Genomic DNA, 22189 nt, shown 5'->3' on the forward strand with positions numbered 1-22189 from the left:
ACAGTGAGAAGAAAAAGTTCTGTCCAGGCTCTCTGTTTTTAGAGGAGGCTGTGAGCAGGACAAACAACTTCCCTGGGCTTGTTCCAAGGAGTGAGAATTCTCTATAGCAACTCTCAAACCTGGGCAGAGGGAGTGGGCCGAATTCACCTTTCTCCTATTTTCTTTACTCAGAGGTCACTACATCTCCATCGGCCTCCGCTGCGGAGAATCTCCGCGGTCCCCTTCTCAGCACAGGTCTCCAGCTGTTGAAGCCTGGACCAGCTGCTGGGAGGAGGAGGAAACTCGGTCCCTCCCTCCTACTCCATCTCCCCACCCTCCCTCCTCCCCCGCCTGCTCGCGCCCTCCCTCCCTTTCTCCTCCGCCGCTGTCGAGTGGCTTTCGCAGAAGCGAGTGGCGAGCGCCCTGCTCCAGTCCGGGCTGGGAACTGAAGTGTCGGAGCGGTGCTCCTGGAACCCGAGCTCCGGAGCGGCCGGCGCGGGTCGAAGACCGGGGCTGCGCGCTCAGCTTCGGAGGCTCTGGCTCTGGACCGAGCGGGCTCGGAACTGCGCGGAGGAGCAGAACGCACTACCCGCCGGCCTGGCCCGCGCAGCAGCGGGGAGTCCGGGAGCCGGAGCGCGGAAGGCAGCACGGCGGCGGCCAGCCGGGGGCAGAGGGCAGAGTGTCGAGCGGCCTGGCTCGGCGGAGGGCGCCGCCCGGTCCGGCCTCAGCTCGGAGCCCACGACAGTGGCCAGCGGAGCCCGGCCGGCCGCGGGTCCTGAGCGCCTCCAGCCCACGGCGGGGGGCGTGCCTCCGCCTGGCCGCGCCGCCCCGCTGCCCGCCGCGTTGCCCGGGCATGTGAGCGGGAAGACCAGGCTGCTGGCCGCCGGGACGTACGGAGCAGGAGCCGGAGCGCGGAGCTGCGACCCCGGGCCAGCGCCTGACCGATTAGTAAGTGCGCCCCTCCGCTACGCGCGCCCCTCTCCCCAGCCTCGCGAAGTTTGACACGCGCGGCCCCGCGTTCCTGGGGACACGCTGGCTCTCTTCCGCGTGACTTTCCATCTTAGGCAAAGTTTTGCCAGGCGAAGCCGATCTTACAGGACCCCTCACAATGCCGTCCGGTGGCGCCGCGCTGACCCGAGTCCTTTTGGAGAGCAGTGGCTGCGAGCAGTTGGGGGTGGCGTGCGCGCGCCGCGCGAGCTAGGCTTAGGGAGTCCTCTGCCCGCCCGCCCTCTGCGACCCGCCGCCTCTAGGTCTTTCTCTCCCAGCCTGACCAACCCGCCCAGTTTTAGCATTTCCAGTCGGTGCTTAGACGTACGGTGCGCGCCCCGCGTAGGGCTTGGGTGGTAGCGACGCGGAGCTCCAGTTCCTGGGTACGTGGGCCGCTGGGGTCCAGCGCGCACCCTTCCCACGGCTCCGGTTCATTCCCCGCGGACCAGTCGGGCGCTGCCTCCCGTTTTTCTGCCGTTGCTGCTCTTGTCCTCTCTCCACGCTAGCCTGCCCCTTGCCACCCCTACCTCCCACGGTGGGGTGTCGGCGGAGCGCCTTTCACCCCCTTTTTCAAGGCAGAAATAAATTGAACACAGAGCTGGTGGGATGAGGAAGGAGGTGGTCGCTTAGTCCCAACGGTTCGCCATTGTTTTCCCACCCCACGTTCGGTACGTAAACACACACTCACGCGAGTGTGTTTGTGTGTGCATGCGTGTGTGTGCACGCGCCGACTGCGGCTGCCTAGATTCCCCAAGAGCTCTAGGGTCGCCTGCGAGATCTACCAGCAGCCAGCCTAGATGTCCTAGCAGGACATTGCTTGGAGCTGGGGGAGAGGGACGCGAGAAGTGGGAGTTGCCCCAGAGTCCCTGGCGGAGCCGAGAGTCTGGCTTGGGCTGGAAGTGAATTTTGAACTTAAGACCTGGACCTTTCCGGGAGGACCCCGGGCGCTCGAGCGGCGGATCCCGCCTGGGAGGGTCCCCAGCAGCTGGCGATCTTGGCAGCGATCTCCGTGACGAGGGCTTGGAGGAAGCCGAGGAGTTTTCCTGGGAAGTTTGCTTTAGCTCTGTGGGAATTTCCGGGCCCGGCGCCCCCGCGCTGGCGGAGGGGTCTGACCTACAGCAGTCAGAGATGCTGCTGCCGCTCGGAGCTGGGTTTCCTGAGACCCTGTTTCCAACCACTTCATGCTTTTTCCAGTGCTGGGATTCAGCAAGCTTGGGTCTTGTTCCTCAGCGAGAGGGGCCGCTTGAGTTTGGCGATTTCCAAACATCTTCTGTACTTTCTACAATTATAAAGGGCGGATTGTGCACATATCTTTGAAACTAGCATATGTTAACGGTTTGGAGGATGCTGTTTGAAAGGCTTTAACCTGTACCACCGAGAGCCAAATAACCTAGTAGTTAGAACCAGGAAGCTGGAGTTGTACACACCAGTGCAGCTGCTGGTGGTGCCGCTCAATATATAGGCAGTTTAATACAACTTACTTGCTCAGGTTACTTATCTGTAAAATGTGGTTAAATTCTGACAATATCCACCTCGTGGGGGGTGGTCTTGAAGACGAAAAGTCTTAGTATAATCTCAGAACGCTGTGCCTGGTGCATAGTAAATGCTAGGCGATTGTTAACTGTTGGGGTCGGAGTGTAGCTTAGTGGTAGAGCGCTAGCCTGACGTGCAGGAAGTCCTGAGTACCAGTGTGTGCGTTTGGGAAGTTAGCCGTTGTCTACTGTTATTATTATATATTTCGTTGTTATTATTATTATTATTAGTTTATTTTTATCGATACAGGGTCTCTGTGTAGCTCTGGCTGCCCTGGTATGTCTTTTGTAGATCAGGCTGGCCTCAAAGTCAGATCACCTGCCTTGGCCTTCCAAGTGCTAGGATTAAAGCCAGCTGTTGTCATTATTGTAATAACATTGTTATGGAGCCCAGGGCCTAGTTCATACTAGGGAAGCGACTCCATGGAGTGGCTTCTCCAACCTGGCTCATTACAATTTAAATGACCTTGTACTACAGAGCCCAGAAGAACTCTTTGGGATTGTGCCCATTTAATCAATTTTGGTAATTTTCACTTCTGGGGAGGAGGAGATCTCACAGTTCTTCCTACCTCTGATTGATTCTTGCCATTTGTCAGCCTCAACCTTGAGTGTTTTTCTTTCTGCCTTCCCTTTCCCTCCAGTCACAGTCTTTGTGCAAGGCATTTCAGTCCCTCCTTCCCTCATTCTTAAAAATCAGTCCTGGCACTGCGGAGGATTTTCCCCGGGGACCACCCCAGGAAGGAAGTGTCTCAAGAGGGTTTTCCTGTACACCCTGGTCTGTGCTGCAGACTTGGGATTGGATGTGCACTTGGGTCTCGGGGACTGGATGGATTTCCACCGAGAGGAACCGAGGTGTCTTGGGCTCAGGGAAAGTCAGGTGGGACAGGCAGGCTGCCTGCCCTGGAGGGTTCTGTTCCCTAGGTAGTATCTGTTTCCTGTTGCTGGGGCTCACTTGAGAACCTCTTCTGGCTAGCCTGACTGGCAAGGCATACTGCATCTGGGACTTAGATAATAGAGGGGCAGTGGTGTCACCTTCAACTTTGCGGGGAGTTCTGGGAGTGTAGGGTAGGTGCCGGTTCTTGCCTTTATTGCTACATAGCACAGGGAGGGAGAGCCAGGGGCACCCCCTTTTGCCCTCTGATCCTCACCAGGCATGCGCAGGAGGGTGGGCAGTGTGGGAAAACTTGGTGTTGGGAAGGTCCTGCAAGGAGGCCGTTTGCAGATGGAAACCAGCACAGATGACATCTGCTTCATCCCTTAACAGAGACTTGAAAGGAATGTGCCGGTTACCTGCTACGCCTGTGCTAGGTAGGCAGTGATAGGTGGACTGCCTATCTGTGGGGAGGCTGCTTTCTACCAGATCATGAGAAGAAATACCCTAGGTGGGGAAATAGAGGAGCCTAGGGTGATGGGAGCGTTGGGAGGCCAGTGAAGACTGTCCTGGGCTGTATAGGCTGAAGACAGAAGGAGCCAGCTGCACACAGCTGGGGAGAGGGGCTTTCCAGGCTGAGGCACCCGCAGATGCCCTCCTACGCCCGCCCGTGTCAGAACCAAGTGTGCAGCTTGGTGGTTAGAGATGAGAGCCCGGCTTGTGGCACCTGATGGAGTGACTGGTGGTGGTGGCTGCGGAGGAGGCGGCAGGAGGATGCATTTTATTGTCAGCTCCACAGGAAGCCATTGGAAAGTAGAGGGAAATGACCCAGTTAAGGTTTTTAAAGATGATTTGAGGCACGGGAAACTGCAATTCTCATTGCCCCGGGTCAGGAAATGATGGCGGAGGGAGGGAAGATTGTGTTTTCGCTGTAATTTATTTTATTCTTTGTAAATTTAGTGTGCACACATATCAGCTGTGCCCCAAACCCGTTTGGCAGAAGAGCTTAGAACCTGGAAGAAGTGAAAAAAACTGATATAGGTACATGCATGCTGTATAATACAACTTGGGAAAGGTAATTAATGTGTATATATAGGGTTTTATGTCTTAAAAATTTTAAATTACTCTGTGTGTGTATGTGTGTGTGTGTGTGTGTGTGTGTGTGTGTGTGTGTGTGTGTGTGTTGGTAGTAGGGAGTGTCGCATTCCTGTGGAAGTGGAAGAGAAAGATGGCCCCAGGCGGAGACTGACTTGTGGGGAGGGAAGGGTGGGAGAAACCTGAGGGCAGGTGAGAGTGACTTGATTAGGCTGGGCCAGTAAGGGACCATCTGGAGGAGGTCTCACCTCCTCACTCTGTCATAGATGTGTGATCCAGGTTGCCAGGATGGGCCAAGAGACCTTTCCAGACTCAAGTCCACCTGAAACTTTACTTCCAGTTGGGAAGAGGCCCAACCTGGGCCTTTTGCTGGGAAGTCACCTGAACTGAGAAGTGTGAGAAGGGCTAAGAGCGTGTGCTAAGTGTCATCTCCAGTCCTATTCTGGGCTGTGAGGCTGCCAGGTAGCTGTTGGCCTGAGCTACACGGATCCTTCCTGGGGACCCAGGTTCTTGCCTTTGTGGGGCTAATGCTGGCTCATATGCACTAAGGTTTGGGGCGGCCTTTCTTGAACTGCTATGGCTAAGTTTTCTTTTCTTTTTAAATATTTATTTATTATGTATACAATATTCTTTCTGTATGTATGCCTGAAGGCCAGAAGAGGGCACCAGACCTCATTACAGATGGTTGTGAGCCACCATGTGGTTGCTGGGAATTGAACTCAGGACCTTTGGAAGAGCAGGCAATGCTCTTAACCTCTGAGCCATCTCTCCCTATGGCTAAGTTTTCAAGAAGCCGATGAGAGAGGACTCATAGCTCCTGTCTCATGGTGAGAGAGGACTCCATAGCTCCTGTCTGCCCTCCTACCCTCAGCTCACTGGAGGATGAAGCTCAGTGCTGTAAAGCCCTCTGTGCTGGGAGGGCTGCTCCCTTGAAGGGGAGATATTTTCCTGTTTGCTTTAGAGGGCTTGCTCCTGCCTGAACTTGCTGCCATTCTCCCCCATTCTTAGTCCCCTTCCTGGAACACGAAAATGTCAACCAGGGTGGCTGTCACAATGCCTGTCACCAGACTAGGAACCAACACCCACAATCTCCCGGATGCAAAGGCAGAAGGCAAGTTCTGAATGCTGGATTTTGTCTGGCGCCCCTCTTCTTGAGTGTCTCTTCCTTAGTCTTTTGGAAGACTTGGGTAGGAGATTTGTCACTTGCCATTTGGGTAAGGCCATAGCTACCCTTTGCTACTGTCCCTGAAGTGGGTGTGTGTCATCATGCTTTCTTTCTTTCCTTTTTTTTTTTTTTTTTTTTTTTTTTTTTGGTTTTTCGAGACAGGGTATCTCTGTAGCTTTGAAGCCTATCCTGGAACTAGCTCTTGTAGACCAGGCTGGCCTTGAACTCACAGATCTACCTGCCTCTATCTCACAGAGGTAGATTTAAGGCGTGCGTCACCACCACCCAATCCACCAGGCTTTCTTAAAAGGCACAATATCCTAAGCATGCTCCTTCAGGAGAATTCAGGGCCTCATGGCTCAAGGTTGGCAGGAGGGTTTCCCAGCTTTAAGAAGACCTCTCCTCTTTTATGGCTTGATATCTTTGGGTTGACCTGGAGGCCCCTAGGACTGTCAGGTTTTGATACTGTCAAGAGGGACCCCTAAGTTCCAGAGAAGCAGCTAGATGGTGATCAGACCTTTAAGTTGTGACGTGAGGTAGTAGCTGCTTTCCCTGCTTCCCTCCAAGAACCAGCCTCAGCTTTAGCTGTGCAGTGTGTGGCCTGGTATCCTAGTACCCACCTGTGCCCACCTGGGACCAGATCAGTTAGAAGAGCCCCAGATACTGAAGAGGCAGGGGCTTATGGAGTACAAGACAAGGAAGAAGTGGGGACAATATCACCAGCCGCTGCTCTTTTCTTAAGTAACATTCTTTAGCTAGGCCCTCTGGTCTCTTGGAAGCTGTCAAATCTGGAATTCCGTTCTCCAGATAGTAACCCACATCCCACCCCCACTCCCACTGGCCTTAGCAGGAAGCCTCCTAAACTGTCAATGGGGATGGGACAGGGCTGGGGAAGGAGCATTAGTATCTCCCCCTTCGCTAGCCCCACAAAGCACTGGTTTCAGTGTTCTGGCTTGAGAGAAGAAAGGGGAAGGGGCAGCCCAGGGCGCTCTCCACAGGCTCCTGGCCCCTGGTGTTTGGGTCCGGAATCCCCGCCAGGCTTGGCTCCCTGGGGACCCGCCCCTAGGCGGCCGGCCCGTCCTCCAAGTACCCCGCCTCCTGCCTGCGGAACCGGCCGGGCGGAGAACCGGTTCCTGTGGGCCGCCCCGCCCCTCGACCGGACAAGGGGTCGGCGCCTGCGCGGAGTTGGGGCTGAGGCAGGTGCCTTGGGGTTCAGGTGTGACAAGTGGACGGAACAGCTGATGCGGAGTGGGCAGGCACAGTATCTGGGTGACCCTCCTGAGGCCAACCGCCTTTGCTGACTTCTTTTTAAAAATTGCGGCTCATTAATGAATGCTTTTTCTGTAGCCTTTTTCTGTGCTGGGGAAGGACCCCAGTACCTTGCTTGACTATGCCAGGCAAGCAGGCTAGCACTGAGCCACACACTCAGTCATTACTAGTCTCTAAAAGTAGCATCGGCAGGGCAGTTACTTTTGTTACCAGGGTGAAAAAAGGATTTAAGATATATCTAGATTTGCCAGTGAGACAGAGAAAGGAATGAATGTTTCCATGGGTGACCTAGAGGAGTTAGGTGCTGAAAGGAACTTCCTACCAGGGGGAGTGACCTTTACAGGACAAAGGACCTGGGAGACTGGGCCAGGCCATTGTCTGACAGCCCAGAGGCCCCTGGAACACTCAACTGCACTGGCTGAGGAACTCCCCAGTTCTCCAGCTTTGGCCTTTGTGCAGGGACACTAGACCAGATGAGTCTGGTCCTCACTGCAGGTTTTCTGTGACTCGAGCCATCCCTCCCAACCCCCAGCTCTGCTAAAGGAGTCTGAAGTTTATTCAACCAAGCCAGGGAGGCCTGGGAGCTCAGCCTGCATCTTGAGGGGTGGGGTAGGGTGGGGAAGGTAGGAAGGAGGGATAAAGGCTGGCAGGAAGCCTGCGTGCAGGTACAGTGGGGCTCTGGGAGGTGCAGGTGGGTGTTGGGTGGGACAGGCCTAGGAAGTGTTGAAAGCAGAGGGAAGGACCTGCCATTCCTTGGCTCAAGGAGCCCTCTCTTTCTTTGAGTGGCGGGAAAGGGGTTAGTATTCAGTTTACAGAGAGGCAGGATGGCTCAGTGAAACAATCTGGGGAGAGTCAGGACATCACTGTGACTTTCATGGTGTACTTCCCTTTTCCTTTCTGTGTGCATGTGTGTGTATGTGTGTGTGTGCGTGCATGTGTGTATGTGTATGTGTGTGTGTGCGTGTGCATGTGTGTATGTGCGTGTGCGTGTGTGTATGTGTGTGTGCATGTGTGTATGTGTGTGTGCATGTGTGTGTGCATGTGTGTGTGTGGTGCATGTGTGGGGTCAGAGAACAACTTCCAGGAGTCAGTTCTTTCTGCCATGCCAGTTCCAGGGCTTGAACTCAGGTCAACAGGCCTGACAGGAAGCACCTTCACCTGCCGAGCCGCCCTTGCCTTCATTCTTCTCTGTTCTGTGAGGTTTCCCTGGTCTCTGATCAGTGTTCCTCAGTGTGACACCCAGATTGGAGGGTGACTTTGACTACGTGTATATGTGTAGTTGGGGGAGACCAGAGTCGAGGGGAGGGCTTGTGTTCAGGTGTGGCGCATTTGGCTGTTTAGAAAGGGCTGTGGACATCTGCCTACATGGACGTGGGAGTAGGACTCCTGATACCCAGTCAAGGCTGATTCGGCTTGGAGTGCTTAGAGGGAGCCCCAACACAGTCAAAGAATGGAAAGCTTACTCACATGGCTCCAACACATGGGTCTTGGCATCAGAGTCCTCCTGCCTTTCCCCATCAGAACTCACCCATCCATGTCCTTCATGGGGAGCAGTGCACTGTGCTGTGGTCTCTGAGGAGATGACTGCCTGGTCAGATATGATCAGCCTAGGCACACGGAGTGGTGGCATCTTCACAGGTCACACCATAAGCCATTAACCTGGACACCAGCTGGGGCCTCGTTAATTCAAAGATGATGTTAGATGGGGCTGAGGCTGGGGTGGGGCTGGCTTTACTGTGTGTGATAATACATAGGGACAGGAGGGAGCTTTCCATTCTAGTAGAGCTTGGGCACAGTGTCATACCAGGAGACTGAATGCCCAGTCTTGTCTCTCCCAGGCAGCATAGGGACAGCATTGCCAGCCAAGCTGGCATGAAATGCTTGTGTTGCTTGCCCATCTCTTGCTGCCCTCCCCAAACCCAGCAACAGTGTCAACTTGGGAGATTGTGTTTGACCGGAGCCTCGGCTGCCAGGACCAGGCAGGTGCTGGCAGGGGCTGTGGAGCCCCATGCAGGCAGGGGTCAGGCCACCAGTGCCCGCACTTCAGGATAAACAAGGCTGCTCACAGGCTGGGGGAGGGTGGCCACGGAAGGCAGGAGTGGAGAACAGGTGTCTCAGGAGCTGCTGACACAAAGGGCCTCTTGTCCCGTCCTCCCGCCTCAAGGGGCAGCCCCCTCCCTCGCTGGGGCCTGCCCGGAGTCCAGTGACCAGGTCAGCTGAGGTGCTGTCTCTGAGCCTGTGTTTATGCTTGCTTAAGACAGATCCTGCAGGTACACCCCAGGAGGAAGGGGACCTGCCTCTACATAATCCCATAGCCCAGATGTCTCTATGGGCCTGAGTTTCCCCTGCTGTGACAGTGAGCCCAAAAGTATTTAGGAGGTGAGAAGAATGTACCTGGAGCTTGGCAGGGGGCTGGATGTAGTGAGGATCAGGAGTGGGGATTCCCCAGAAATCCATGGGGGGGGCTGGGGGCTGGGAGAGCTGAAGTCTGACAACACCCCCTCCCCGCCTCCTTTCTCCTTCACCAGAGACCTTTACTGACCTTTACTGCTGGCTGTTCTAAGGCCTGGGAAGACAGTGCCAGCAGTTTGGAAGGCTGTGCAGCCAGGCTAAGTCTTGTTTCCTCAACTGTAACAAAATGGGGGTGATAACGGTAGTGCCCGTCTCAGGCTCTGATGGTGCACCTGTGGAGAGGTGTGACCCACCCTGGCATGTGCTAGGAGAAGCCTGCTGTTGTTGCTGGACTTGGAGAGTATCTGCAGGAGCCTGGGAATGAAACAGGAAACTGGTAATTACAATCTGGTTAAGTACTATAGAGCTGGGCTGCCCAGGGTTTGTCCATAGGATGCCTCTTGTGGGTAATTGACTCTTCCAGGAATGCTAGGGAAGGGCTTGTAAGGGGGTGGGGGTGGCCTTTCAAAGGGGTTCTGAGTGAAGTGTAGGCGTTTGCTGCTCAGGAATGTAGGCAAGGCTCTTCTGACAAGGCCGGCCGCCCGTGAGCCCGAGCACAGAGGGTGAGTTATGGTGTACATAGAGTGGTGGGTAGGGAGGTTGACAGCCGAGGGGTAGCCTGGGCCATCCTGACGGCGTGTGAGGAGTGAGGGTGCGTCCCAGGCTCGGCTGCCCCAGCTCTGTGTCGTGGTAACACCGTTGCTCACTCGGGGTTAGTGTTCAGTTTTTATAGAGGGATGGCTTAGCAAAACACCTGGCGCGAGGTGGGGGAGTCAGAACATTTTACACTTTTAGGTTTGAGTATTGGTTTGGAGCTGTTTACCTGGGGCTTCTTTGGTTTTGTTTTTGTTTTGTTTTTTTTTTTTTTAAATCTTGCTTCTTCTCTGTCTATAACCCGGGGTTGTGGTATTTCCCACACAGGGTTTGCGTGAGGACAGAGGGAGCATGACCAGGTGTCCGGTGCCCCGTGGGTGAGGGTGCTCCCTAAGGTAGGGTTACAGCACAACCTTGTCATGTCTGTAACAAGGAAACAATGGTATGTGTCTCCTCTTCGGCTTTCTAGAGCTGGTGGGCCAGGCTGGAAGTCCAGGACCCCTGGCCTCATTGAGGGCTTTGCCATATCTGCAGGACTGAATGGAGAGGCCTGTTCTCACGAGTGTATGTCACTAGGCAGCAGGCTCTGCGTGGGGCTGCCCGGAGATGCTCCTGTACCTTTCTCACTGGGGAGGAGCCCCCTGGCATCACCCTTATAGTGGTATGTGTTGAGGGTGGGGTATGGGACTATGGGCACCCTGGTCTCGCCCCTGCGGCTCATCGCCTGCCATGGAGTCTCTTGGAGCTTTACTTTGAAAGGCTGGCGCTGAGTCGGCCTCGGTGTATATAGAACTTTCTGGGCTCCAGAGACTCCACCCCAGTGGGAAAGGCACAGATCAGCCCCAGACAGGCCCAGGCAGGACCTGATACCTGAAGTTGCCTATCCATGGGGCAGGCCATCCATCATCCATTCTGTGTGGATGACAGGACCCTTTGGGTCTCCTAACAGCCGCAGATAGCCCATCCTGGACATTGGAAGGGCATGTGCTAGGCAGGGACCACCGTTCCTTCCCTTGCCCCTGTCGCTTGCCACTGCAGCCGAGTCCTTTTCTCTTCCTCCTGAGTTATGTTTCTTAGGTGTCCACAGAGTGAACAGAGACCCAGGAGACAGTTGCTTTGAGGGTGAATGCTGGGAAATAGGGCTGGGATACACACTGTTCGGGGTTCACAGGGCCAGGTGGTGAAGATGGCTTTGTAGGAATTCCGAACACTGCACCAACAAGCAAGAGAAGAGGAAGGCGCAATAGGGAGCCCTGGTCTTTCCCTGGGCCTTGTCCATATTTAATGCAATGTGAGTACAGCCAGTACATGGGACTCACATTTGCAGCCGGCGTCCAAACACTTAGGTTTATCTCTTGCTGGTCCTGTCTGTCTTTCACCGCTGCCTTCCTCTCCCTCCCCATTACAGAGTGCTGACGCTCAGCCTCTCCCACCATAATGGGGTCAGGGCACCCTCAGTCTTTACTCAGCAGGTATTCAATAAATGTGACATAAAGCAGAATGACAAGGAGCAAAGCATATAGGGTTCCCGTGGCCTGGCTTGTGCCCATGAAGGAAAGCTTCATGGTGAGGGGTAGCTCCTACAAGGCAGAGCTGAGCCAGTGGGAACCGGTTTCTCTGGAAGTGACTGGCCTAAGGGAGCCTTTTTCTCCTTGGCCTCGCAGGGATGAGTGTTGAGCTTGAGAGGCACAGAAAGGAAGAGGCCTTTGGTTTTGTTTTTCAGACTGAGTCTGTTAATAGCAATTTATTGCATCCGGGTCTCCAGCCAAGCACATTCTGTTCTCCAGTGTTGGGGGAAGACACTTGGACATGGCAAGGCTAGACAGGAAGGAGGAAGGGATCAACAGTTGTGATTGACGATGGTGTCTTGGGCTATGGAGGCGCCAGCTTCACCACAGGCTAGCTTGAGCCTGGCCCGAGTAGGGAGGGAAGTAGGGTGGGCAGCTCCGTCCTGCACACCATGCCTGACGGACCTTGGACTTGAGCTGTTTGTCAAACGGAGTTTGGGCTGTGATGCTGACCAGGCCTGTAGTATATTCCTTGAGCACTCTGGAAAGACCCCTATAAGGAAAAGGAGGGCAATCATGTACGAGAACTTCCAGAAGAGGGGGAGCAGGCAAGATGGCCACCCCCGTGGAAAGAATGGTGCTTGAGCAAAACACCCCCTTTTTGCAATGTGCTGAGCTAGTGGAATTTCAGTCGGTGGCTGCAAGATCAGGCTGGAGATAGAGGTCTGTGGGTGCCTGGGCTGGGTGTGTGCAGACTGTCATGTGGGGGTCCAGGATAGAGAAAGCAGGGCTGGCATCCGGGGTGCCCCTTCCTCCCAGCTGCTCTCCCTGCTTCCCAGGGCACACCACTGGTCCCCACTCCTGGAGGCAAGTCCCTCACCTCTCTCCTTCTCTCAGGTAAGCGAACTTTATTTTTCCTCGTTTCTCTGTCGTGCTCACTGCAGTCCCCACACTTTCTTCGAGGTCATTCCCAGAAGCCCCGATACCAGACTCCTAGTGGGGAACCTAAGCTCAGGGAAGGTAGAGCCTGATTCCCAGAGCTCTGCTCATGGCTTTGGTTTGGAGACAGCGGTGGCTTTCGTACACCTCAGCTGCATCCCAAGCATGGTGCCACTTGATAGCTGTCGAAGGTCAGGTTCACGTTCTCGCAAGCACACTGTGTGTTAGGCCATAGGATCCTGGACATGGTTTCTGCCTGTGAGGTTTGGCCCTGTCCTTCCCAGGGACAGCTAGTGAGGCCAGTTGCTCATCCTCTCTTCTCTGAACTGACTGACAGTCATCCATCTCAGAGCCAAGGCTCCTGCCAGGGGCTCACAGAAAGACAGACACAGCTCACACAGCTCATGGCACCAGGCTCCATAGCACACGGGCACTTAGCACATCAGCATATGTGGGGCACCGCAGTCCAGAGACTCGGGAGGGAGCCCTGCTGGGTCTGAACTGACGCAGACTGCAGTTAGACAGAGCCCACCCAGTTCAGACAAACCTTGGACCCGGTCACAATACTGGGATGTTGACAATGGGGAAACAGAGGGTGTTTCAGAGACTTTCAGAATGGGTGGCTGCTTCATTCAGGCTGAAGTGTCTCTTATTGTCCCGTGAAAATTCCCAGCAGTCTCTGTTCTTTTCCTTTCCATTTGAAGCCATTGTGGCTGCCTTCTCTTTGTGCTGAATGGCGGGTGACTGGGGGGCCTTGCCTTGACTTGCCGAGGCTAGTGGCTCTAGGGTGTGGGGCTCGCCATGTTGCTCTAACCGTCTGCCTGACCCATGCTGCCCATGCTTTTTTTGATGTCTCCCCACCTTGCTTAAGACTCCTGCCTGTTCAGGCTTTCTGATGAAGGATGAGTTGGTGTTCCAGGCCAATCTCTACACGTCCTTTTTAGAAGGCAACAAGTTTGGTGGTCAGTGTTTGCGAGACAGGGTCTCCTGTAGCCCTGACTCGTTTGGAGCTTTGTAGTTGAGGATGAACCCAGCAGGTGTGTGTTACCGCGCCCTGCCTGGTGTGATGTATATTTTGTTATTATTTTTTATTATTATTATTATTTTTTTTTTTTTTTGGTTTTTCGAGACAGGGTTTCTCTGCAGCTTTTTTAGAGCCTGGCCTGGAACTAGCTCTTGTAGACCAGGGTGGCCTCGAACTCACAGAGATCCTCCTGCCTCTGCCTCCCGAGTGCTGGGATTAAAGGCGTGCGCCACCACCGCCCGGCATTTTGAAATGAATGACATTCCCATAAACTTTACCAAGACTTCATTATGGAAGGACTGAGTGAGATGGGAGAGCAGGCAGCCAGGCTCAGCCCTCTCCGTGGGATCTGAGGAAGTTGTGTGGGGAGTGGGAGGGGGGAGGCTGTAGCCTTCCCAGTATTCCTGGAGAGAGAGACTGAGTGAGAGGCCATGTCAGACCTGGGTTTGTGTCCTGACTCTGCTCCTTCCGAACTATGATTTCTGGCAGATATTGGAATGCCCCTCCCCTTGAAATTCAAGGACAAATTTATTAGATGTTTAAAGGAAAAAAAAGAAAACAACCCTGGGCAGGCAAGCTGTGAATCTCAGCAGCTTCTTGGAGGAGGAGGAGAATAGAGAAGGGAAGGGAGGGAGGGTACCTTGCGATTTGAGTGAGGCCGGCACAGAGGTCAGCTTAGCCACATGGCTGACAAGCAACCACACGGCAGGGAGGGCAGCTTTAGAGAAAAAATAAGGGACGCCAAAGAACCAGAGAAATCTTTCTTACAACAGAGACAGAAGAAAGGAAATGTTAACAGTTTTTTTGAGGGATTCAGAAAAGCAGGCCCGACTGTGGAAGCCGCACGGCTGTCAGCCTGGAAGCAGTTTTCCTAGAGCAGAGTCTTCTCACAGTAGGAAAAGGAATAATAAAAGATAAGAGGATTCAGTGAAGTGGTATGTGTGTTCTTGTTTTTCATTTGTGGCCAGCGTGCAGGCGGCTGGCCACTGAGACTTGTCTTGGGCAGGGATAGAACTGTCCTCAGCCCTCACAAGGTGCCAGCTGGTGCTCCAGTCGGACGCTGTGGAAGATCTAGTAAAAGAAAAGTGTCAGGCGTGGTGGGCACAGACACTGACGCCTAGAATGCCTCCCTCAGCTTTCCACAGCCTTCTTCCTTTGGGTCCGAGTAGCAGATGCACCGTACACCTTGGTCCGGTTCCCCTATGCCTCTGTGTTTATTTAAGTGCTGGCCATCAGTGCAGGCAAGAAGGCATATGTGAGAGCCTGGCTTGGAGGGATCTTATCCAGGTTTTTTTAAAAATTTTTTTCTTTCCCACCTTCCACAGCGATGGCTGAACCATGAAGGAAGAGTAGTTGTATATACGTCCATTTCCAGCTGAGCACTTTGCAGCATCTTAGTCTTCTTGGCCAGTTCTAGGTCTTTGTGATAATCATCCACATTAAGTAGAAGCTTCTATAAATGGCTTGAGAGATGTATTGATTTGGGGGTATAATAAGACAATATGAGCTCATTAAATACCATGACTAATCAGTAAAAAAAATTTTTTTTCTTTTATTTTTATTTATTATGTATACAATGGTCTGCCTGCATGTGTCCTTGCAGACAGAAGTTGGCACCAGATCTTATTACCAGTGGTTGTGAGCCACCATATGGTTGCTGGGAATTGAACTCAGGACCTCTATAAGAGCAGTCAGTGCTCTTAACCACTGAGCCATCTCTCCAGCCCCTTGTCCAGGTTTTGATGCTGTTAACTGGCTGCTGTGATCACTGTTATCAGTGACCATTTCACCTAGAGAAAACCAAGGTGGGAACTGCTGTCCTAGGCACCCTGCAGCTGGGCGAGGGTGTGGGCTCTGAAAGAATAAACGCACAGTGTGACAGAAATGACAGCTTGGCTCAGAGCCATTGCCTTTCCTGTCTCCTCTAAACTAAAGATGGTAGTTCTCACCAGACGGAACCAACGGAGGCCTGGAGCTCCCCCACACAAATGCTGGAAGCGGGACTGTGCATTTTAATTATTTATAATAGTCGACAGCCTTTAGCTGACCTTTGGACCTTGATGCTGGACGCTGCAGGAGCCTGGCAGGAAGTGAAGGCTGCAAGGTTATACGGATCTGCTTCCTCCTTGGACCATGGCGGCAGAGACATGTCTTGATGGGTCATTGTCCGTGCTACCTGCAGATTCCGCGGATGGCAAGGGTTCAGTGGGGCCTGGGGAATCCATAAGAAGTGGCCCCTTCACAGAGGACCTGGTCTGTGGATTGGGGTTTGGCGTCAGACTGACCCGAGGTTGCATCCTCCTCCCTCCTCATAGGTCCTTCCTAGTCTGTGAAGGCCAACCTTGTTAAAGAATCCAGTGATGGCCAAGCCACCGAGGATGGCTATGCATGGGGACAGACATAAAACCATAAGCTTACTTAAAACATCATGGGGTATTGTTGATTCTTTCCTTTGTGTTTGTAAATCGGTTGTGTGGACTTTGTAGATAACAAGACAGTGTTAAAAGGTTGAACACCAGCCAGGTGGTGGTGGCCCACGCCTTTAATCCCAGCACTCGGGAGATAGAGGCAGGCAGATCTCTGAGTTCTCTGCCAGCCTGGTCTACAGAGTGAGTTCCAGGATGGCCAGGGTGACACAGAGAAACCTTAGCTCCAAAAACCAGGAAAAAAAAAAGGTTGAACATGTTGTTTAGTTTGAGATCACTGAGTTGATGAGTGTCTGCTGAGTCCTTCCCCCATGTGGCCTGCTCTGGGCTGCACCCTCATGGTGGAAGGAAGGATCTTAGCATACTATCTGCCCCCACCTCCTCCCTCACTTTGCATCAAAGGCCTGAGCCCTCCTCACTTTTAATTTCATCACTGGGAGAAGTCGTGACTGACCCTCTGTGCAAATGTCCTGGTAATGTGCACAGACCTGGGGGAACCAATGGCGTCCAGGTCACTGCAAGTGGATGGGACTGAAAATCATCCAATGTATCGAGTTCATGGACCGTCACCGAGGCCCCGGGCAGCAAAGGGTGTTTTGACTCCTTTTGTGTCAGGGGAAAGCTGAGGCCTGAAGACCTTCAGAAGCTCAGCCAGACTTGCACAGGGCTGGAGGTGGGGCTCACATCTGGGCAGGCTCCCTCTAGTACACTCTGAACCCTTGCTCCACCCTTCCAGGCCTCCGCAGCTATTTTCCTGGGCCATGAAGGCAGATCTGCTAGGGCGGATAGTCTCCAGCCGGGAGGAAGAGGGTTAAATTCTTCTCAGTGCAGAGCTGGGCACTTCCAGTGACCCCATCATTGACCCCCCTGCCCTCCCCTGGGTCAGGTCTGCAGACTGTGGAGGAAGGGAAGCCACAGGAGGAGCCTCAGTGGTCGGATGGATCAAAGATCCCCAGAAGAGTCGTCCTTCTCTTTCATTAAACAGGGGTGAATGAAGATGCTGGTGGCTTTCCAGGCAGCATAGGAGGTCCCTGGGGCCCTTGGGGTGGGCTGCCACCTGAGGGACCTGCACTCTTAATTAAGCACAGCAAACCTTGTGATGTATTCTTTGTCACGAGAGAATGAGTGGTTTTTGTCAGTAAAATACTAGATTAAAAAAAAAAATCAGAAAATGGGACTGGAGAGATACCTCAGCAGTTAAGAGCACTGGTTGCTCTTCCAGAGGACCTAGGTTAAGTTCCCAGCAACCACATGGTGGCTCGTAGCCATCTATTATAGGATCCAGTGGCCTCTTCTGCCATGCGGGCATGCGTGCAAGTGCAGCACTCATGATGTACAGAAAATACAAAAATAAATACATCTTTAAAACAGTCAGAAAATTAAGCATCAGATGGCCCTTAGGGCAAGTGGGACTTCGGGGCCAGTTTGTCACTGTTGAGAAGGAAAAAGATACCCAGGTGGCCAACTGAAGCCAACGACCATGACTTCAAGTGAGTTATTCCCTGAAGATTGGGATGGCAGTGTTCCTGCCCTCCCCAGGGGCTCCTCGGCACAGGGCAGCTGCTGTGACACTCACTACTCTGTCCTGAGTCCTCAGTAGACAGTGGGGCACCCGGAAGTAACCTTATTTCACAGCCCAGAGTGTATAGAAAATACAGCAGGGCTGTTCTGGAAACCAGGGGTCAGTCTAGCTCCAAGTGGTCACCCTAGAGGGACCCCTGCAGAAGGGACTTCCGAGAAAGACAGCTTTGAGGGAAGACTAAGTATCTTCCTCTCTCCTAGGCGTCCTGCCTCCCAGCTGCAGAATCTAAGTACACCTTGTGTTGCAGGTAGAAGCCTTTCATCTTTCTTAGAGACTGTGGGGAAAGACCTCAATGGCTGAGCGGGGCTCACACTATCTGGTTCTGGCCGTTTCTAGACTCTTCAATTAGTGACTTTAATTATGGCCTTGCCAACAGCCAGGTTGCCCTTTTGACGCTCCATCTCATGCTAGTCCCCAGTCTGTGGGGCTGTCGCGTTCTTGTCTTAGCTTCTGTGTGGATTAAAGGTGTCTGAAGTGCGAGTTTCTAGCTGGTGTGTGTGTGTGTGTGTGTGTGTGTGTGTGTGTGTGTGTGTAACGGAACCCAGGGCCTCAGCACATGCCAGCCAGGTCTCCTACCGCTGAACTGCAGCTCTAGACTTTGTCTCTTGATTAAAAACAAACAAAAGTGAGCCAGGGTGGTGTCACACACCTATAACCCCAGCACTTAAGAAGCTGAGGCAGGGGGATTAACATGACTCTCATATCAGCCTGAGGTATAGTACAAATTCAGGCTCCGTCTCAACAAAGCAAACAATGTGTGTTAAAATATACATAGCATCAGATTTACCGATACACCATTGTAAAATGTAATTAAAGGGCATTCTCTACCTTTATGCTGTTCTATAACCGTCATCAACCCCCCCCCCCCAGCAGGTCACTCTACCCTGAAACTGGCTCCTCTCAGTGCCTGGAACGCTATCCTTTTCTCTGTGTTCCCAGTCCCTCACCAGAGAAAACATACAGTGGTTGTCCCCGACGTCTGGCCTTTCTCACTTAGCATGTTTCATGGTTCATTCATGTTGCCGCGTGTCATTTCCTTCCTTTTTAAGGCAAAGAATCCATTGTATCTATAAACTGCATATTGGTGGTTTGTTTCCGTCTTTTGGTTGTCATAGTGTTGCTCCGAGTCTAGAGGTAGAGCTTGCGTTCGGTTCTTGGGACTGGGTATTCCTGAACTGTGGGATTGCTGTGCTGAGCCGCATGGCAATTCTGTGTCTGGTCTTTGGGAGAAGCCACCCTGCTCTTCTCCACAACATCCTTGTTTTATGTTCCACATCCCAGCTTCCGTCTTTAAAAAGAAAGTCGTCTGAAGGCTGAGGATATGGTTGAATGCTTGCTGCACTAGCGCGAAGACTTGATTCCAAATTCCAGCGCCTTTATAAACAGCCGTGGATTGCTGCACGTTCCTGTACACACACAGACACACACCCGCCCCAGGTGGGTGGATGGTGCGGAGACAGCGTTGCTGGTGTTTGCTGGCCGCCAGCCTAGCTCCAGAGTCAGTGAGAGCCCCTTGTCTCACAGTAAAAGGTGGAGGCGGAGGTGGAGTGAGGCGTTATGGCTTCCTCTGAAGCGAAACCCCGTGAGACACAGATATTCCTCTTTTTACTAGAAGCTTTCTGGCTTTGGGCCTGGTTCCTGGCTCTGGTCATGGCCTTCATCCTCGAAATCAAGGCTCCTTGCTGTTTTGTCATAGGAGGAGGCCGGTGAGGTCCCCTGTTGGTGCTCTTGCTCCCCACCTGTCCCAGTGCAGAACAGCCAACTCAGCAGAACAGTGATACTGGGGTTTAGGGAGTCACGGCCTTGTGGGTGGTGTGAGGGGATATGGGGTACAGGGTGGAAGATGTACAGCCATTAAAGATGGCTGCCCTAAGTACCCTGAAGGCCTGGTGAATGCTGAGAAAACACTTTGCCACTGGGCTGCATTCCCGTCCTTTGGATTTTTGAAATAAGGTCTTAAGGTATATATAGCTCAGCCTGGCCTTGAACTCACTGTGTAGCCTACGCTAGCTTTGAGATCCTCCTCAAATCCTTTGAGATTTCGAGCCTCACGGGTGCTGGGATTACAAGCACTTGTCCCCACACCCAACTCAAAGAATATTTGGCCTTTAGCAGCACAGAGAGTCCCTTGGTAGCAAATTCACAGGAGAAATAGGAGAACCTATTTCTTTTTTATTTCCAGCTCAGTGATGAGAACTGGGATTGAAAAAAGCACCAGTGGGCCCCGGCGATCAGGGAGCAGCCACCTCCAGACTACTGGGAGCCAGGTGACTTCACAGTTTCTGTCTAAAGTTTTAGAGATTTTCTACAGAGTACACATTCCTTTTACAGAAAAAATAGAAAAGGAAAGAAAGAAAGAGTGACCACACCCATTCATGGGACGCAATGCTGTAGAGAGTTTGGGGGTGAACGGGAGGCTTTAGAGAGGGCAGTGACCTATGTGAATAGGTGGCATGGAGGAGAGGTTGGAGACCAAAGCATTGATTGATATGTGTGAGGGAGAAGGGGGCCAGAGCAGCCCTGTGCTCCTCGTTTTCCAGAAAGATGTTGTGATTACAAGCAAGAGCTGTGAGCAGGCCACAGCAAGCTCCCCACATGTACTGCTCTGGTCTCTGGGAGCGAGTGCCGCCATAGCCTGAGAACCAGGGTCCTTCCTGCCAGGCTTGCTGTGAGCTTTCTGAGCTGGGGAGCAGCGCTGGGTGGGCAAGCGGGAATGGGACTGGTTCAAGTTTCAGGTGACAGCTCTCGAGGACCATAGTGGGCTTTGGAGAAGGGCCACATCAGCCAGCCTCTTAGGTGCCATTGGCTGCGACTTTTGCCTCCTTATATCTGGTGTCCTCAGTAAGAGAGATGATTAATCGTAGCTGTTTGAGAGGGCTGATGAATGACGGGACAGAGCTGAAGCTGACACTCTACGTTGTTAGTCAGTTCCTGTTTCCAGATCACAAGGCTGGGCTGCCTGGGCTCAGGTCTCCTCAGTGAGAAACGGAGGTTGACAATGGTGCCTACCTCAGACGCTTCCTCTGAAGAATCAGTAAATGAGTAGGAGTAAAAACAGTTTGGATAATGCCGGACATGAAGTAAACAACCAAGAAAGGTTAGCTATAGTTGGGGGTCCTTAGCCACACGCACTGAGGTGGCTCAACCACTCCCCGTAGCTTGTCTGATTGCCTAATACTCCTGATTCTAAACTGGTTTGGATGCCACCACTATTCTGGTGGAAGCTCTAACTCAAGCTCCCTCCCCCATCTCTCTCCAAACCCTGCCACATCTCAGAAAACTCACCAAATGATGACCCCTTCCCCAGAGATGCTCAAGACTACTCCCACGGGGTACTTAAACTGCCCCCCACAAAACAGACAGGTGGTTTTCTGGTACCTCTTCCCTGTGCCCTCTCTGGGGGTCTGGAAAATCACCCGGGAGCGTTTTAATCCATTAAACCTGGGCTTTTTCTAATTCAGTTTGATTTGATCTGATTTGGATTGTGGTGGTGGTGGTGGCTGCATCCGTGGAGAGGTTAATCAGGGTGCGGGGACTGTTCAGCGTGGAGAGGTCTTTTCTTGGTGCTGCCTCTCGATCCCTCCCTTGCCCACATGTATCTCAGCCCTTTGCCAAGTCGTGGTTGCTGCCTCCATTTCCAAAGAGAGTTGGCGAGTGAAGCCCACGCTGGGGCAGGACAGACTTCCGGAAAGGCTGGCCACTGTTGAATGCTTTGGTGGATTAGAGACGCGAGGCAGCCTCCTCCTTGATTGCCTTCCCCTTTGAAAGGGAGCCAAAGCCAATTGAAAACAATACCTATAAAATTAAAGGTCACACATGAGGAGTGACACCCAAGCTTGGACTCTGGCCTGCACACAGGTACACACGCACATGCATGTACCCACATGAACATTTACTCACATGTACATACACGTGTGTACACATACCACACACACACAAACAGTGTGGCGCGTGTTGGGGGGAAGTACTGTGAAAATAAAAAAAAATGTCAGTCTTGTAACTGTCCCTGGTGTAGATAATGGGAAAGGACATGCAGCCTCTGCAGAGAAAATGGACAAAACACTCTTCACTGGTAAATGAACACAGTATGAGCAAAAGCTGCTGAACTGGGGCTTCTGCAGAACTTGGTTTTTGGGGAGATGGTGACAGGTTTACTTGAGGCACGGGTAGCATCCCATCTAGAATCCTGGGATGGGGAAGAGAGGCCACGGTTAAACAGACTTGAGTGGGTTACTGCTGCCAGGATTGGTGACTGAGTGACGCTGGCCACCTACTTTGTCCTTAGTGTCTGCTCAAGCTGGAGAGCTGGACGCTCGAGTCCCTAGGAAAGCCCTCATACCTGACAAGGTAGATTTCCCATGGCAGAATAGATAGGTGGTCCCACCTGACTGTTGCTATGATGACCTTCCTGTCCACAGTGCCTGTGGCTTTCTTGGTGATGAGCATCAACTGACGTCTTCATTTTTGGAGGCGGTTACCCATCTTGGTTGCTGATCCATTTCTTTGCGGTTGCAGTGGGATGGCCGTAGGCAGCAGAGGGAGAGGAATTAGGAGAAGGGAGAATCAGTCCCCTTTCCCAGCCTGCAGGGGCCCTAGGGATACTGTGTGGAGGTGCCAGTCATGAAACAGGGTGTGGTCTCATGAGGTGTGGAGGCTGGTGTATAAATGCCTTTAAAGAATACCTTCAATATATATCCTGCTTTGGAGCTAAAGCTCTGAGCCCACAGAGATGCACACTTCATGCAATTCATTCATTCATTCATTCAA

At 52.8% G+C, this 22189-nt stretch overlaps 1 protein-coding gene across 1 annotated transcript in view; it reads left to right on the forward strand.

The window, feature by feature from the left end:
• Positions 1-626: 626 nt before the first annotated feature.
• The window catches only part of Sox13 (SRY-box transcription factor 13), a 45541-nt gene continuing 23978 nt past the window's right edge, over positions 627-22189 (forward strand). The window contains exon 1 of the mRNA XM_038348632.1: positions 627-927. The gene's annotated coding sequence lies outside the window, so the exon portion shown is untranslated. The remainder of the gene's footprint in view (positions 928-22189) is intronic.

The sequence above is a fragment of the Arvicola amphibius genome, chromosome 12 (assembly GCF_903992535.2).
Source record: "Arvicola amphibius chromosome 12, mArvAmp1.2, whole genome shotgun sequence".
Lineage (NCBI taxonomy): Eukaryota > Metazoa > Chordata > Mammalia > Rodentia > Cricetidae > Arvicola > Arvicola amphibius.